Genomic DNA, 16,418 nt, shown 5'->3' with positions numbered 1-16,418 from the left:
TTGTTTTGATTGCCTTAGTTTGCATTGCATCTAAGGAGGAGCCCAAGTTTCAGAAAAATTCAGCTGATGATGACACAGATGCCTACCTCACAACCTTTATGAGAATTGCAAATAGGGTAATATGACCAATGGAGAATCTGGTGCCATTCTTGTCTTGTTTGTGGAGGCCCAGCAGGTTTACTTGGACCTCAAGGAGAGGGAGGCATCAGTGTGCTCAACCTTAAAGACCAAAATACCAGCATGTGTCAGCATTATCACGCCAGGCCTCGGTCAGTGCTTCTATGAATGGTGTTTCTCCAAAGAAACTCCTTTCAGAACTCAGTTAGTTATATTAAAAAACTGAGGAAGTGGTTGAACTAGAGGAAAACTTGCCCAATCAGATGGTAGAGCTGCTGGCAATTGTCCACTGCATCTGGACATTGAATTGGGATCTGCAGAAGTTTGTGATGCAGGCAGACCCCCAAACCACCAAGGAACTCAACATGTTGGTGGTGAGATTTGGGCATTGCAGAAAATGGTCAAGCCTATTTGGTTTTGTGCCAGAACTGGTACCAAGACAAAAAACAGGGTTATACCTGGAACCGCCCAGGGATGACAGTAAAATACCCTGTGGATAAAGAGGTGAACCCAAGGCTAGCTAAGTTGATGTGTAAGCATGGACACAACCACATGAAGTGCCCGACACTGCAGAAGTCAATGGACTGCACACTAGCCAAGGAGACAGGATCAAATAACCCAAGCCACTGAGTAGAAGGGCTATTGGTTGTTTCAGATAACAGTCATTATTAATTAGAATGTAGTCTTGGCCTTGCCGGACACCAGTATTGAACTTACTGTGGTATGAGGACAGGGCCGTAACTAGGTGTGTGCGGAGGGGGCACCGCACATAGTGCTGCAGGGCAGGGAGCACTGTTGGCAGCACTTGTCAATTATCTGTTTTAATAACTTTCACATGCAGCTTCCCCTATTTTTGAAGCCCAGCATCTCTTGACCTCCGCAGTCTCCTACCCCCATCCCTTCCATCGATAATACCTATACAACATACATGAACTCAACTTAAGATTTCTTTGTTATTCAGTAACACTGTCCTTTATTATATTTCAAGATGCTGACATACCTGGGATTCGAACCCATTGCCTGTGGCATTGCAGTCAGGCAATCTATTCATTGAGCTATCTGCCCTTGCATCGAAAAGTAGATTATTCTAATCTAGAGAATGCTTACTATTTGAAGCTTACCTTGTATCTTGTGAAGAAATGATCAGCATTGCAGCTGATCAGATCTAAGTAGTGTGTGGCTGCAAGAGATTGGATGGGTGGCTGCGCACTACATAGATCTGCTCAATTGCAATGCTAAATTATTTTTTTTACGAAGTACCAATTTCTCCATATAAAGTTCATTGTTCTTAAGCAGGATGAAATAGCTCAATGAATACGGTGTTTGATTAGAATTCAACAGGTTATTGGTTTGAATCCTGGGTGTGGCAGTATATTGAAATGTGTTATTTGATAAGGGGAATTGTAACTGAATAACAATGAGCTCTGAAGTTAAGTGCATGAATGTAGTATAAAGAGGATTTGTGTCCAAATCCATTTTCTTGCAGTGGTCTATAAATGTGTATGTATTATTATATATATATATATATATATATATATAAAGACAAGGATTATTACTGTGCCACATGTGGTATAAATCAGATATGTTGTGTGAAAGATGGCAATATAATGTGACAGTGACACTCCCCTATGCTGCTAGTGGGGTGTCAGCTGGGTCCCTCAATGTAAACAAGGGATGTAACTCCCTGGAGAAATGTAGGAGAAATGGGGGGATGAGGGATTTATAGCGACCAACGGTGTCAATCAATAAGGTAAAATTGGCAATAATAAATATAATAAAACTATTTATTACCATAAAAATGAGACATAAAAAAGAAATATATAAAATGGGACAACAATACAATCACAGCTGAACTAAAACACTTAAAAATGAATGTATAAAATCTACAATAAGATCAAGTAATCAGATTTTTCCTTATCTGAGTATGAGGTAAGTACAGGTCTTCCAATGCATTTCGTCACTTAGAATTCATCAGAGTGGCAGCTGGCAGCCATTGATAGAGATGATCCTTTACCAGCAGGAGGAAAAGCTGGTCGCTGAGTAGGAGAGAGCTGTGAGTGAAATGTGTCGTGAAGAGGGCTTTGACAACAAGAGGAAAGAGGCCCTGCTCTGAAGAGCTAGCAATCTAGTGGGAAGGGGCAACAAACAGATGACATGAGGTGCAAGCAAGTGGGAGGTAGCCTGATGGCAGTATGTAAGCAAAGCAGAGATGTTCAAGGCATGAGGCAGGGGGATGGAGGAGCAACCTCAGGACTAGGTTATGCATTGGGAGGGTATGCTTTGATGAATAGGAGGGTTTTAGTGCCCAATTGAAGCTTTGCAAGGTCGGGTAGAGTCTAATGGAGCGGGGGATCGTGTTCCACTGAAGGGGTGCAGCACGGGCAAAATCTTGAACTTGAGCATATGTATATAATGTTAGATGGGGCATCATAGCATGGGATTTCTCTGGGATCATTCTTTTCATGCCCCTTCTCCATGAGGCATGCACCTCATGTCCATATTGAAAAAAATGGGGGCTGGGGGGAACCAATTCTCACTCTGGCACAGAGTACCAAACAGTGTAGTTATGGCTCTGTATGAGGGTCACTGATCCTAGCAGAGCCAGCACCTTGATTGGGACATCTGAGGAATATGAGAGGCTGCCAGTAACCCCCAGGAGGCACAATGTGTACACCATGGCAGTGATAACTCCTAAGTTTCCATACCTCCTCTACTTTGGACGTGGCCTCCTGTCATTTCAGGAGCTGATCTTAGAGCAAATCCAACTGGACATACATGAAACTGATTCACCGCAAGCAAGGCAACATGGAAATTGCCAAGGTTAAAGGATACAGGCTGACCATTTGTGAATCTCCTGGGGAACCCACACATGAGCCCATCCCAGGCCCCCATAAACACACTGATTAGTCACTGGTGCTGAGACTATTTCCAGTAAAGGACTTTACATTGGACCAAGTTAAAAATGCTTCCCTAGAACACACCTTTTAAAGCAGTTATGGAGGTGCCCCAAGTTGACTCACCATCAGGGAATTGGCCCTGTGAAATATAAGGTCCATCAGGGCAGGAGGAAGAACAAAGAGCAGGTATATCATGTAAATTTATTGAAAACATGGCAAGATGAGGATTCAGTGCCAGGCTTAACACTTTACTGTATAATGGTTGCTGGTCTATGTTCTTCTTGACAAAAAGAGCTGTAGTGGAGAAGTCCACAGTCCGTGTATGCTTCCACTACACAGCTACTTTATCATACCAAACAAAGTAACACTAGTCTAGCAATAAAGGCACCACTGGCAGTGAAGAAGCAACTTGATGATTAATGGCTTGAACGACACAAAGGTTATCACATGATATAACTATGCAAGAACCATGTAATTTTTCCAAAGCCATGATATTCAGATAGAAGTCAAGCAAGTAAACATTCCTGGTTAAACTATCTCTCACACATTTCTCCAGTCATGGGGCTAGACACCACAACTTATCTAGGCCACAAAAACTATTAGAAACCACAGCATCAGTAAATAGCTGGAAATAAGCTCTTGATGACAACAATAGAACACAGTAAACACAAAAACAAATATGGACCAATATGAAGGTCCCTCTTTATCTCCGCAGACAGGCAAAGAAAATGATGAGGTAGTAAGAAAAAAATGAAAGCGCTGACAACCTGTATATGTATATATGAATTAATTTTATTCGTATTTTAACACCATAAACTCAGTAAAATTTAAAACATCAAATCAGCAGACTAGTTAAAAATACATTGTTAATATATTTTTCTGTATATGCCATGTAAAAATTACTTCTTTCTTGTTCTCAGAGACTGTTACTGTTTAGATGTTACCTTAGTTAAATTACAATGTATCTAACCAGTCTCTGTAGAATAGAAAAAGTTTGCAACTCCCTTTCACTTTGCAACAAAGTAATTTACTCACTGTGTAATCACATATAATAAAATACACATTTAAAAGCTTGATAATAATCTAACTATAATGCGGGATTCTTTCTCATATATAATGATTATCTTGACATTGCAATAACCATGCCGCAGATGTTTTTGTTATAAGGAATAAAAGTCACTGTTTTTACTGTATGCTTTAAACAGCAGACTCAGCAGACTGCTGAGTGATTTTTCTAGCTGCAAGGCCCACCTCATTGGCCGACAATAACTTCCACACTCTGACTTGTGGCAACCTACAAAAACTGGCAGTATTATTTACAATGCAGAAGAATGGAAAAACAAGTAAATTAGTGCAGTGCAATGGTTCCTATATCTCAATACAAAACAAATCATCATAATGTATGACCCCGGTTTTTCCTGTACTTGTCACATCACATCAATGCCAGACCATGCTAAAGTACTCAAAAAAGGCACATGAGATAGAATAACCCATTGTCAAACATTTGTTGCAACATCTACGCTATCTTAGCCAAAGGTGCTCTTGGACCAAAAGTCCATAGTATCATCAAAGGATAGATATACAACGTGACACAATTCAAAAGAAATTGCTTCATTAATAGCACTAGCTAAGAGGATAAGATAAATGCTGTATCAGCCAGAAATTACCAGGTACAGTACTTTTTTGGACACCAATACAATAGGTGAAAGAGACAAATCAGCCAAAGGAGGAGAGTTAATGCAGTCATAAATATGCCCCAAATTAACCTCCTTAATGACTTTCTCTGTTATAATATGTAGTTAATCAACCACAGACCTAATATTACAGGGAGTGATTGATGGCACAGGCCTGGTAATAGGTACTCAGAAAGTTGACAGTAAAAATTTGCCACAATTCTATCGGGTACATAGAACACCATGTTGAGACTTACTTACAACCCTTCCCTCCATTTCCTCTGGCTGGGCATCCATCTTTGATAGTTTAACTTGATTGCCGGCATTCCTTGGTGGGATGCGGACCGCCTACAAGCAGATTCATTGAAGGCAAGGCAATGGGGAGTTTCTTTGTGATGATGCTAGCTGGGACTTGGATTTCAAATAACCTCCAATCAGACCTCATCATCCTTAGAGCTGAGTTCTAAAAATATGGTGCCAGACTGCTTACAATAAAGTCCCTATTGTAAGAGCAGCACATTTATCTTTTCACAGTGGAGAACATCCCATGAATCATGTGCAAGTATTGTACACATTGAGATGTTCAGACTGGACAAAATTTATACATTCCTGCCAACCATCTGTTATAAGACCAATAGGTCTCCTTGCTCATCTCACTGTTCCATTGTGCAACTTCCACCTTTCCTAGTAAAGGCAAATACATCAACATATTGGCCCTTTTCTATGAGATTGTGCATAAGAGGGCAGATACCTTGTAATATAGAAGTATTGTCACAATTTATAACACAAACTCTTGGCAAACTTAGACTCAGAACTATTGGCGCTAGGAGAATGCAACTGTCTCCCTGTTCCCTTATACTTCCAGCATGTTTGCTTACTGTATGTAATTTAGCCGCAGTACCTAATAACTACATTAAATTACTACTGGGCAATATTACTGTGAACTAGTGATAAAGCGATCAGTGCCAGTCAGGGATTCCAACTCACCAGAGAGATCACGTAAAGCATCACACTCACAAGGTAAATTAAACACAGCTGGATTGCCTTCAGAAGACATTGTCTATAATACACCTGCAGAGGAATAATTAGAGGGAACAACCAAACAAGTAACAGGCAGGGATGGGGAAATAACATTGGCTGCATAAGAAGCTAGCAGGAGATTAACACAACAGAGGTGACATCATGACACCCAGTGTCTGCAGTAATTGTCCCATTAAGGGAGTAAACTGTGCCTGATTTTGCACTATGGAAGCCAAATTAGTTAGTTTAGCTGATGTAAATGGTTGAGCAGACAGCAAAAGTAGCAGAAGGCACAGTGGTAACTATAACCAACCCTGCTGCCATGTTGGAAGAGGCAGATGTCATTGTGACTGCAATGCACTGCTATTGAGCAAGCCACAAAGCATAACCACCACATTCATGTGTCTAGGGGACCCCTGTCAAGCCTCAGACCTCATTGCTGAGGCCAGACATATTGTAAGAGAGTCCGTATGGCAGTAACCTTGCCTGGTGGGGAATACACCCCTCAGCTGGCTTTTAAAGGACCTACAGTAACTGCACAGACACAGGCTAGTGTCTGAGATGAGCTGTAACACACACAGATACTTGGCACATAGCCAGCAAATAAAAGCCAAAAGTTAAAAAAATAAAGATCAGAAAAATTAGGGAAATAAAGGGAATAAAGGGAAAGGGCATAAATAAAAGAAAAATAATAAAAGGATAATCACTAAGGCATATGAGAAAAAGAAAAGCAGCACGTGATAGTATTTAAGTAGAAAATTGCACAAAGCAACAGCACTCCTCTGTCCAGCAAAATTTCCACATGAAGAGGGGAAGCTGCTAGCCTACTGTTACATATAAACAAACACAAAAACACCTGTGACGCCTAACTTAATAACCTCTTAGTCATTTAAAAAATTAACTGATAACTTAAAGCAGCAACCAAATAAATATTAAAGGGGGATTGCTCTTACCCAAACAAGGGTTTAATTATACTCAGCCAGATCCCTGTGTTTGAATGAATATTAGCATTCATGTAAACACATATCACATGTATACTATTTTGCATAAAAAGAATGCTATGTTATGCATGTTTTGCCTCATGCAATCTTGGCAAAATCATATTACACTGCAGAGAAGGGGGGGATTTATAATGAGAATTCAGATTTACTGTTGGGAAGAGCATATCTGCCCACCACCCCAATTAAATTCTTAATTTTATTTTAAAAACTAAGATGCCCACTATATATGTGCTACATGAAAAAATCAGCCCATATTTTACTTGCATGGTGAAAGTTGAGGGATTGGGATAAATGATGTTCTGCTCAGCAATATTTGTGCAGTTCTAAAGAAAAACCTTAATGTCTTATTTGTAGTAACTTGGGCCCCTAATGGAAAGGAGGTGTGGCATGGTTAATATGTTTGCAAATTTGCAATCCATCTGTGGACAGACATTTTCTGAGTATCTCTTTGCTCCACATCTTAGACAACAGAGTTGTTATAGAGATTTTCTTGAAAGATTGTAGCAAAAACTATCCATGGCCATTGACCCCATTGTAATCTATTCCTTTATGGACACCATTTTCTATTGGATGAATCCCAGTAGAATTTCAGAAGTGGCACCAGATAGCTTTCAAAGATATATGTGTTGCTTCTTCAATGGCCAGAGCATTTTAGCCAATGTGTCAGCCTGAGCAGGCAATCTCACAGTGGCAAATGTGGCAGAAGTCACCAATAATGAACTGTACAGAGATGAAATCAGCAATTATCATAATAAGACAGAGGATACACCAAGGCCTAAGGTTTGTCATCTGCAAATGGCTTGTCTGACCAACAATGCTGACAAGTCTCTGTTGTGAGTAAGAATAAGTGAGAGTAAGTATTGTTCCATTATATGGAGAGATGTAATGGAGTCTGAGATTGCCAGAGGTGCAAGAAGCTGGCCGATCTCAACATTTTTTAAAGGGCCAATCACTTACAAGGCAAGGTTTTGCCTTGTAAGTGTTTTTCCCCCTTTAAAAAATTGTCCAAGATTGTCCAGCATCCCACACCTCCGACTCCATTACATTCTGCCACTAGTCTTTATAGCTGCCTAAACTATTAATATAGTCATCAGAATCCTAATCTGCCAAATTGGCACAATCTGATTATGTATTGTCAGTTAACAGGGAGGAAATATAGTCTGCCCAGGAGCACATCTTACATAAACAACAAGAGCAAATGACCATTGTGCTCCATCCAGGATTTCTGAATTTCTTAGACATGATGTCTTAGTAATAGCTACCAAAACTAGAACTGGTCCCACTGCGTACACCAGATTGCTACAGTCATTGTTAAATCAGTGAGGAAGGAATATGAAAGTGTGTTCTTTTCTGTACTACCTGGAGTGCAGACACACATAGCAGCAGCTGGTGCACAGTAAGAAGATTCACAGTAAGCAAGATTACATGAAAAAGGTGAAAACACAGCAGCAGGTACCTACATGGTAACAGTATAGCTAGCAGCAATAGGCCTAACAGAGTTTTTTTCAGAGCTTTGCAAAAGTATGTTTCTCTCCTGGAAGGAGAGAATGGATCAGACTCCATTTAAACTTAACTTTTTTATTGCCAGTGCCAGATCTCCACTTTGTCATATAAGTTACTACACACTCATAAAGAATCAACATTTTATTAGCATTTCTATAAGATATCCTTATTTGCAGCAGATGTCTAATTGCCTACCAACTATTTAGAGATCTACGTATATTTAATGAAATTTCGTTTTTGTTTTTGTCTTTTATACACTAGCACTTTAGGCTTGTCCTGCTTATTTGCTCATTTTACAACCGTCTGATATTTTTATCCTTGTACTGTACATCTGACTCTTGAAAGCATTAAATAGCTGTGTGCCTCAGCCCACTAATAGAAAGTCTATCCCATGGGTTCCAAATGAGCTATTCCAAAATTTGTGCTGCTAATCTTACAGCACCAAGAAAGTTCCTACAGTTTATAGCTTGCGATAAATGTGACTATTTCAAAATAGCCAAACATATTTTCACTATTTTTACTGTCTTTTCTATTGCCTGTGATCTGCTGAGACTTATTGAGGCACTAAACATGTGCTACTAACTTAAGTGAATTCCCATTAGCTGAATTTTTTTTTCCCCATAAAAAAATGTGAAATGTTTTACATCCCCGCACCAACTTTCACATGCTTAAATTATCTGGCTTGATGAACTGGCAGAGCTAATTATGACAAGTTCAAGGCTGAATGCTTTTTTCACACTCCATGTAAATAGCCCCTAAGCCATTCTTTTTATGTTAGAATGATGTGCATTTTTTTGCTCTGAGTACATCTTGTGGTTGTAATTGATATAAACATTTCTAGTCATTGCTAAATTTACTATTTTAAGATAAGGTGGAAGTTAGTTTCATTGCATTTTGATCTCTTCTAATTTGCTAATACCTACTGTATAGAAGGCAAGGAAATACCTTTGCATAAGGCAACAGGTTTTAAACGGACATAAAAAGAAATGTACAGTACCTACATTACAGTAGCTTCTTTGCAAGTTAGGTACCATAAAATAATTACTGAATAAGATGTTAGTATATTATAATATAATATTGCTTGTGTCTCTATATATTTTGAGAGTATTAATTCCAATTAAATTTTCAATAAATTTACTGATTAGGAAATGCAAGTGAAAACATCTAAATGTGTTTAATAATAGAATAAGGAACATGTGGAGGACAGTGCGATATGTTTGAAATTACAATCACCAAGCAAAGGGCAATTTAGTTAGATGTTTTCATTTACATAGATTTTGGTCAATACAATCCAGGTTTTCACAATTCTTTCTCTTATTGTACACCTGGCTTGGCTTTAGAAACATATCATAGTTATCCTTTGTTGGATTCAGTGATTAGTTCTATAGTCGATGACAGAGCGATTCTAAAATAAACCGTTTTCCCAAATTCTACTCTTTTTTGTAGGTAACTTGAGATGTGTGATTAAGACATGCATAAAATCTGTAAACAGATGTCACTTTGAAAAAAAATATTTTTTTTTCTCTAGTAGATTTTGTCAATGTAACTGTATAAAAGCTTTGTGTATACAGTACCATACACAAATGAGAACTTAAAGAAACAAAGTACTATTACATAACTACATAATTCATAAATCGACTACAAGTTGTGAATTGTTTTTAATAGTTTGTTGTGTAAATTTAGTGTAAGGGAGAGAATTACAACTTCGCTAGGCAAAATGCTAAACAGTATAGGTGGTTTAAAATGTATGGACCCATGTTCAAATTTATTGCAGCCCCTCCCCTCCTAGAAATATCTTACTGCCAAATGAACAGAAGACAACAAATAGTCTTGCATATACAATATTTCTATTGCACTTGTTCGATGTGGCCATGGGACTTACACCATTTATACCCCTTTGAAGTGCCAGCTTATACCCTTGTCTGTCCCTGGATATTGAACACGGTTCAAAGCCAGGGCTTCAGTTTTACTTATACCGTTCACAGTGCCGTATGAGCCCGGGTCAACGTTCACACAGAATGCTTGGATATGATGTCATCTCCTGAGCCTGCCAATCAGTGGCCTTTTAGGCATGCCTTTCACACTGCAGCCAACTAGGGTTGGACCCTGGAATAACTCAGGGTAATGCACAAGGAGAGAGGTCAATACCCTTTATTTTTGTTTAAACATTGGAGTTTTTATTTAAAATTTCACAAACAAGCAGTGAGGGAAACAAAAAAAAAATTAAACATGGAAAACAGAATGGGAGGGGCCTAGGCCCCAGGAGGATTACAAAATATGTACTTTTATATTGTGTGAGATAGCAGAACAACAAATATACATGAACCTGTATAGGCAAAGCAATATAGTCTCAAAAATCATCACAAAGGACATCTAGAATACTACAATCAACCTACTACAGTATGTAAGAGGAGCATCCCTGCACATCATTATATTCCCTTAATTTCATGCCATTTCATAAAGGGAGATGAAGCAGAGGAAGATTATTTACAATCTGCTGTTTCAAACTCAAAGTGTTTCTGAATCTTAAACATACAGTAAATACTAACTGGTGAATAGGAACCTTTCCAATTAATGCGAAGACTTCAACCAACAAATGTTTGCAGGAGCTGAAAATTCCAAAAGACATGAATAATATTGTCCACTTATCCACAGTTTCTTCAGCAGTATTCGAAACTGAAGACCAGATAGTGTGCGGTCTGTCCGGGGTAAAGTATACTCTTAGGATTAATTTACAAAACATTTCTGTATGGTTAATACACCAGAACACCTTAAAACACATATGGAATATAGTCTCCCTGTCCTCCTCAGAAATCAGTTGTGACAGTTCAGTTTCTTATTTAAATATTCTATATTCTTTAGTGACCTTAGCAAGCCAAAATAAAAAACTGAAAACGGTTAATGTCTATTATTTTACCTGAAATGGCAAAGGAATATTGTGAAAATATTCATCCATGGAGTCCTCAAACTACTGAAAAATAGCAACCACTTCTTTTATCTTGGCCAGTAGATCACCACAAAAATATTAAATTGCAAAAACAAATCCCAATGTGCTTGTCTCAAATTAAGTTTCTTGGCTGTATTTAAGTACAGTATTTAGGATGTTTGTGATCTGTAAATGGTAATGAGCATGGAAACCCCTTTTAAGAGTTGATGTTACTCTTTTAGGGCCATTGGAATAGTAAGTACATTTCAATATTTCATTGAATAATCTTGTTTCACTGAAGATCATTCTTTTTTAAAATAAAGCACTTGGATGAAGAGCATCTTTAGGGACTTTATGCTGCGATAGAATAGTAAACCTGGTAAATAATAGAAACCAGGAACAGCTCATCACCAGGCCAATAACATCCCTACAGTGAAGCATAGTGGTGGCAGCATCATGATGTGGTGATGTTTTTCAGAGGCAGGAACTGGGAGACTAGTCAGGCTAGAGGGAAAGATGAACACAGCAATGTACAGAGACATCCTGGATGAAAACCTGCTCCAGAGCACTCTTGACCTCATACTGGGGCAATGGTTCTTCTTTCAGCAGGACAACGACCCTAAGCACACAGATATTAAAGGAGTTGCTTCAGGACAACTCTGTGAATGTGCTTGAGTGGCTTAGCCAGAGTCCAGACTTGAATCCGAATGAACATCTCTGGAGAGATCTGAAAATTGTTGTGCACCGATCCTTCACATCCAACCTGAGGGAGCTTGAGAGGTGCTGCAAAGAGGAATGGGCAAAACTACCCAAAGATAGCTGTGCCAAGCTTGTGGCATCATATTCAAAAATACTTGAGGCTGTAATTGCAGCCAAAGGTGCATCAACAAAGAATTGAGCAAAGGCTGTAAATACTTATGTATATGTGATTTCTTAGGTTTTTATTTTTTATAAATTTGCAAAGAACTTTATTCACAGTGTCATTATGGGTTATTGTGTGTAGAATTTTGAGGGAAAATATTAATTTATTCCATTTTGTAATAAGGCTGTAACATAACAAAATGTGGAAAAAGTGAAGCACTGTGAATACTTCCCGGATGCCCTAAAAGCAATACATGGGCAAGAGCATCTTTCTTTTTTTTTTTTACAAAGAATATTAGAGCCACCACTGGATATCTTGAGGTTCTGATAAAATCCTGTATCCAGAATATCTTAAACATATTCTTTTAAGACCTTCAACTTCAGATAGAGCAAAAATATGTCTGTATGGGATCCCTGGCATTAAATCATTTGGACAATCAGATTGCCTATGAGAAGGAAATGGCACACTATAGACATTATTATTATTTTTTTTTACTCTTTTCCATTTGATGATGTGATTATTCTTCTTTAGCAAGGGTATCTTCAACACTATCAGAAATTTTAAATAATGAACAATGTAAAAAAAAGTGTCTCACAATATGATTAAATGATTCTAATTACTAATTGTGCAATTCCCTGAGCAATACATTCTCCTGATATGATTGGATACCCATAATTTGTTTCTATTGGCAACAATTTTGGTTTTATTGGCATAGACATCATGATGTCAGGATCCGGAGCGTTACCCACTGTCACTTAACTGCACGCTGTTGTGAATTTTCCAGCGATCCGGAAGTCCACCAACCACAATCTTCACTCCACTCAGGTGACTCATGCTTCCAATCACAATTCAAGGGGGATAAAAGGACTCAGCTTTCACTTAGCATTAGCCCCGAACAACGTCGCTGATTCCAGTCATGTTCCTTGGCTCCAGCTTCCAGTGCTAAACTCTTGTTGCTATTTGGACCTGAGTTTGTGGAACTACAGATCCCAGCCCGCTTCTGCAAAAGCTTGGTTTCTCTCTGCCTCTGCACTAGCAGTCTGCTGATACTCTACAGTTGCTTATACATTAACATAATAAGTGTTGTGCTTCAAACGGAGTGCAGCTAAAGACCTTATGACCACCTGTATGGCACAGAGATAGATCAGTTATATAGGAAATGTTAGGTTTTCCGCAATCTCCTGTAATTGTAAAGGAACAGTATATGGTGGTAAAGCAAAAAATAAAAAATATATAAAAAAATATATAAAATCTCTTACGTCCTCCAAATAAATGAAATGCCTCACTTTCTCTAAATGAAAACCTTTTGTTGGTCTTTATGTTTCACCATAAAACTTTTTCTTATCCTTTATATTCAAACTGTGTTGGTCAATTGTCCACCCTCTCTCCAACTCTGTCTCTAGATATATTATTTCTGCATCTCAGGTATATAGAGGGATACAAGAGGTGTAAATTAGTGCAATACAGTTTTATTAAAACAGGATAAGATAAAAAGCACATGTCTGTCAGCATACCTCAGTTAATGGTGTATGATGCACACCAAGTCTCGTTTGTAATTTGACATATATTTGGTACCTTCTGCGAACACGAATCCACCATCAGTGTCCAAGGTTGGGTAGTCTGTCAGGCTAGTGTGTCCTCACCGATGCGTTTCAGCTCTTGGTGAAGTTGGGTTTTGAAAGAAGTTTACTACTGCACAGACTGTAGTCTTCCATTCCTCCAGGTAGGCCTCATGCCCTTTCCCAAGATGACCCCCAAGATCACTGCTATGTGGTCTCTTTGTCTGTGCCCTGTGATGAGCGGCCCTTCTCCTGTATCTACAACATTCCATAGCCCGTGACCCACACCTCAACTCCACTTCTTTACTGGGTGAAGGTTCTGAAGATTCCAAAAATCTAATTATTTTATTTGCAGAGCAAAAAAGCATGCAACTGGGCAAAAAAATGTTGCATTTGAGGTGAGACAGATGTAACATGTGCAGAGAGATTTAGATTTGAGTGGTGTGTGTTCAAACTGAACTATAAATTGCAGCTTAGAAATAAAGCAGCAAGTATTTACCATGCACAGAAAAAATATAATCCACCCAAATCTAAATCTCTCTGCACATCTTACATCTATCCCACCTGCAGTGCAACATGGTTTTGCCCAGTTGTGTTTGTTTTTGTTTTGCTAACAAATTTGAAGCAGGCAGACTATGCCATGAAATTAGTGACATCTGAACCATAATGCTACAAGTTTTTCTTTCATCTCCTCTGGTAATTTTGAGCAGACAATAGTGCCCAAACACATCTAACCTGCAAAGAATCAGGTTAATCCATTTCAGGTTTATTGTTAGACTCCTTTCTTGTTCAAGTTACGGGCAAACCTAAGGAAACTTTAGACTGACACCTCTACAGCCAGCAATCAGTTGAATGAGCGTCAATAGTGATGCAGTGATCGATAAACTTCTCCAACCCATATGGAGGATCTATCCTGGCTAACTAACCTTTGATGTAATTTAACCCATGTCTAAATTGTTGATATTTAGCAGCTGCATAACACTAAGAATCATTCTTCCAGTTTCCGATTTCAAGGGGGAACTCTAATATACTGTACAGTAGACTGAGAACTTTGGCAAATATTAGCCAAACAATTCTCTGTGTAGATGCCCCATGAGGTGAGTATGATATATTACAAAGAAGTACTACACTTGTGTACACCAAGCAATGTTACAATGCTTAACTATACTGTATTGTTTTTGAGCACATTATCACATATCAAAATATGTATTGCTATTCTTGTTAGCAATACATCAATTAATTTTTTATGTACATTATTTCATAAAGAGCTCAACATTGGCAGTGTTTCACATATTAGAAACTACTGTGCAGTTTTTTACATATTAGAAACCACTGCGCAATATATATATTAGAAACCACTGCGCAATCAGGAAAGGCAACAATATATATTATCCACAATGCATCACCATGCAAATTTCACAATTATACATCAAAAGAGGAAGGAGAATAAGACCCTTTGTTGCATTCGCCTCTCCAGGGGTCCTTGTGGGTCAAGACACCCTAAATCAAGAAGAAAGGGTATATGTTAGACTAGTATAACCAAAGTGTGTATTCATGCAACTGCGGCTGCCTTATGGCTGGTGGGGGCCCAGGGGCAATGAAGTTATAGGGGCTCCTACTAGTCAGAGTGATGGCAAATCCTGAGCACACATACCAATGCAACATCACACATCACAAGCAACAGATATGTCCAGCTCAGGGTCACTGTTTCATGGACGAAGGAGCTCCTCGATGGACGCTGTTAATGAACAGCAGAGCCACCAGAGGGGACTCCTCAGCTTAACTCTGCACTATTTGGGGGCCCCTGGACAACCGCCCTATCGCCCCTCCCTTAATCTGACCCTGCATGAAACATATATCAATACTCAAACCACACTTGTCTATGTGACCAATATAATTTCTTATTGTCACACCATAAAATGCACATTACACATTAAAATATATTCATAATATGGCTTAAATACACAAAACATATCACATAGCATAATACTGTATACCACAGTCAAATTAGTGGATTTTATATTGCACTCAACCTTTTCAAGGGTAACTCAGGCCTTGTGTGTCTTTGGGGGTGATTCAGACCTGAGCGCAGATGTGCTAAATTTAGCACATCTACAATCAGCTTCCCTGACATGTGGGGTGAAACCCAGCGCAGGGCTAGCCCTCCCTGCATAGCAGGCCCTATCCCACCACACAAGCACAAAAGCATCCCACAGCGGCAATGCTTTTGTACTTGAAGAGTAGCTAACGTGACACCTGTGTGCTGGCAGGGAGCTATTCATTGCTGCGTTGCCCATACTGTGCCCCCTAAATGGCGGCCAAATGCCACCGGCCTGCCCCCTCCTGCCCAGCAACCGCCTCTGCCTGTCAATCAGGCAGAGGCTGTCGCAGGGCTAAGACAGCCGTTGGCTGTCTGGCATGTACCGGCACACTGCAGTGCCGACGCATGCACAGTTCAGACCTGATTGCTGCTGTGCGAAAATGTACAGCACCAATCATGTCTGAATTAGCCCCTTTATGTCCTTGGATACTCCATTCAGTGGATCTGCTTTTAAATTCAATGGCCACTGGAGACATCAGGTGTAGGGGTAACACATACCTTATTTGAGCACACTATTAAAATACCATATGAGGCAAAGGAACCAATCACCCAGTATCTCAGAGTAGAACAAAGTCACAGTAAACTCACAATCTGGTATCAGTAATTCAGGGGAATCTTACTGGCAAATCCTCTGATATATAGGTTCCTTCCCTCTCCACCAGTACGTGAGTGTGAATGTGTGTATTAAAGTTATACTTTCTATGGTGTTTGTTTGTGTCCTGTATATATATTTATTTTACAGGCGGCCTATAGGTATAA

The sequence above is a fragment of the Pseudophryne corroboree genome, chromosome 3, assembly GCF_028390025.1.
Source record: "Pseudophryne corroboree isolate aPseCor3 chromosome 3, aPseCor3.hap2, whole genome shotgun sequence".
Taxonomy (NCBI): Eukaryota; Metazoa; Chordata; class Amphibia; order Anura; family Myobatrachidae; genus Pseudophryne; species Pseudophryne corroboree.
The sequence above is the reverse complement of the archived record's forward strand: the minus strand, read 5'-3'. Positions refer to the sequence as shown.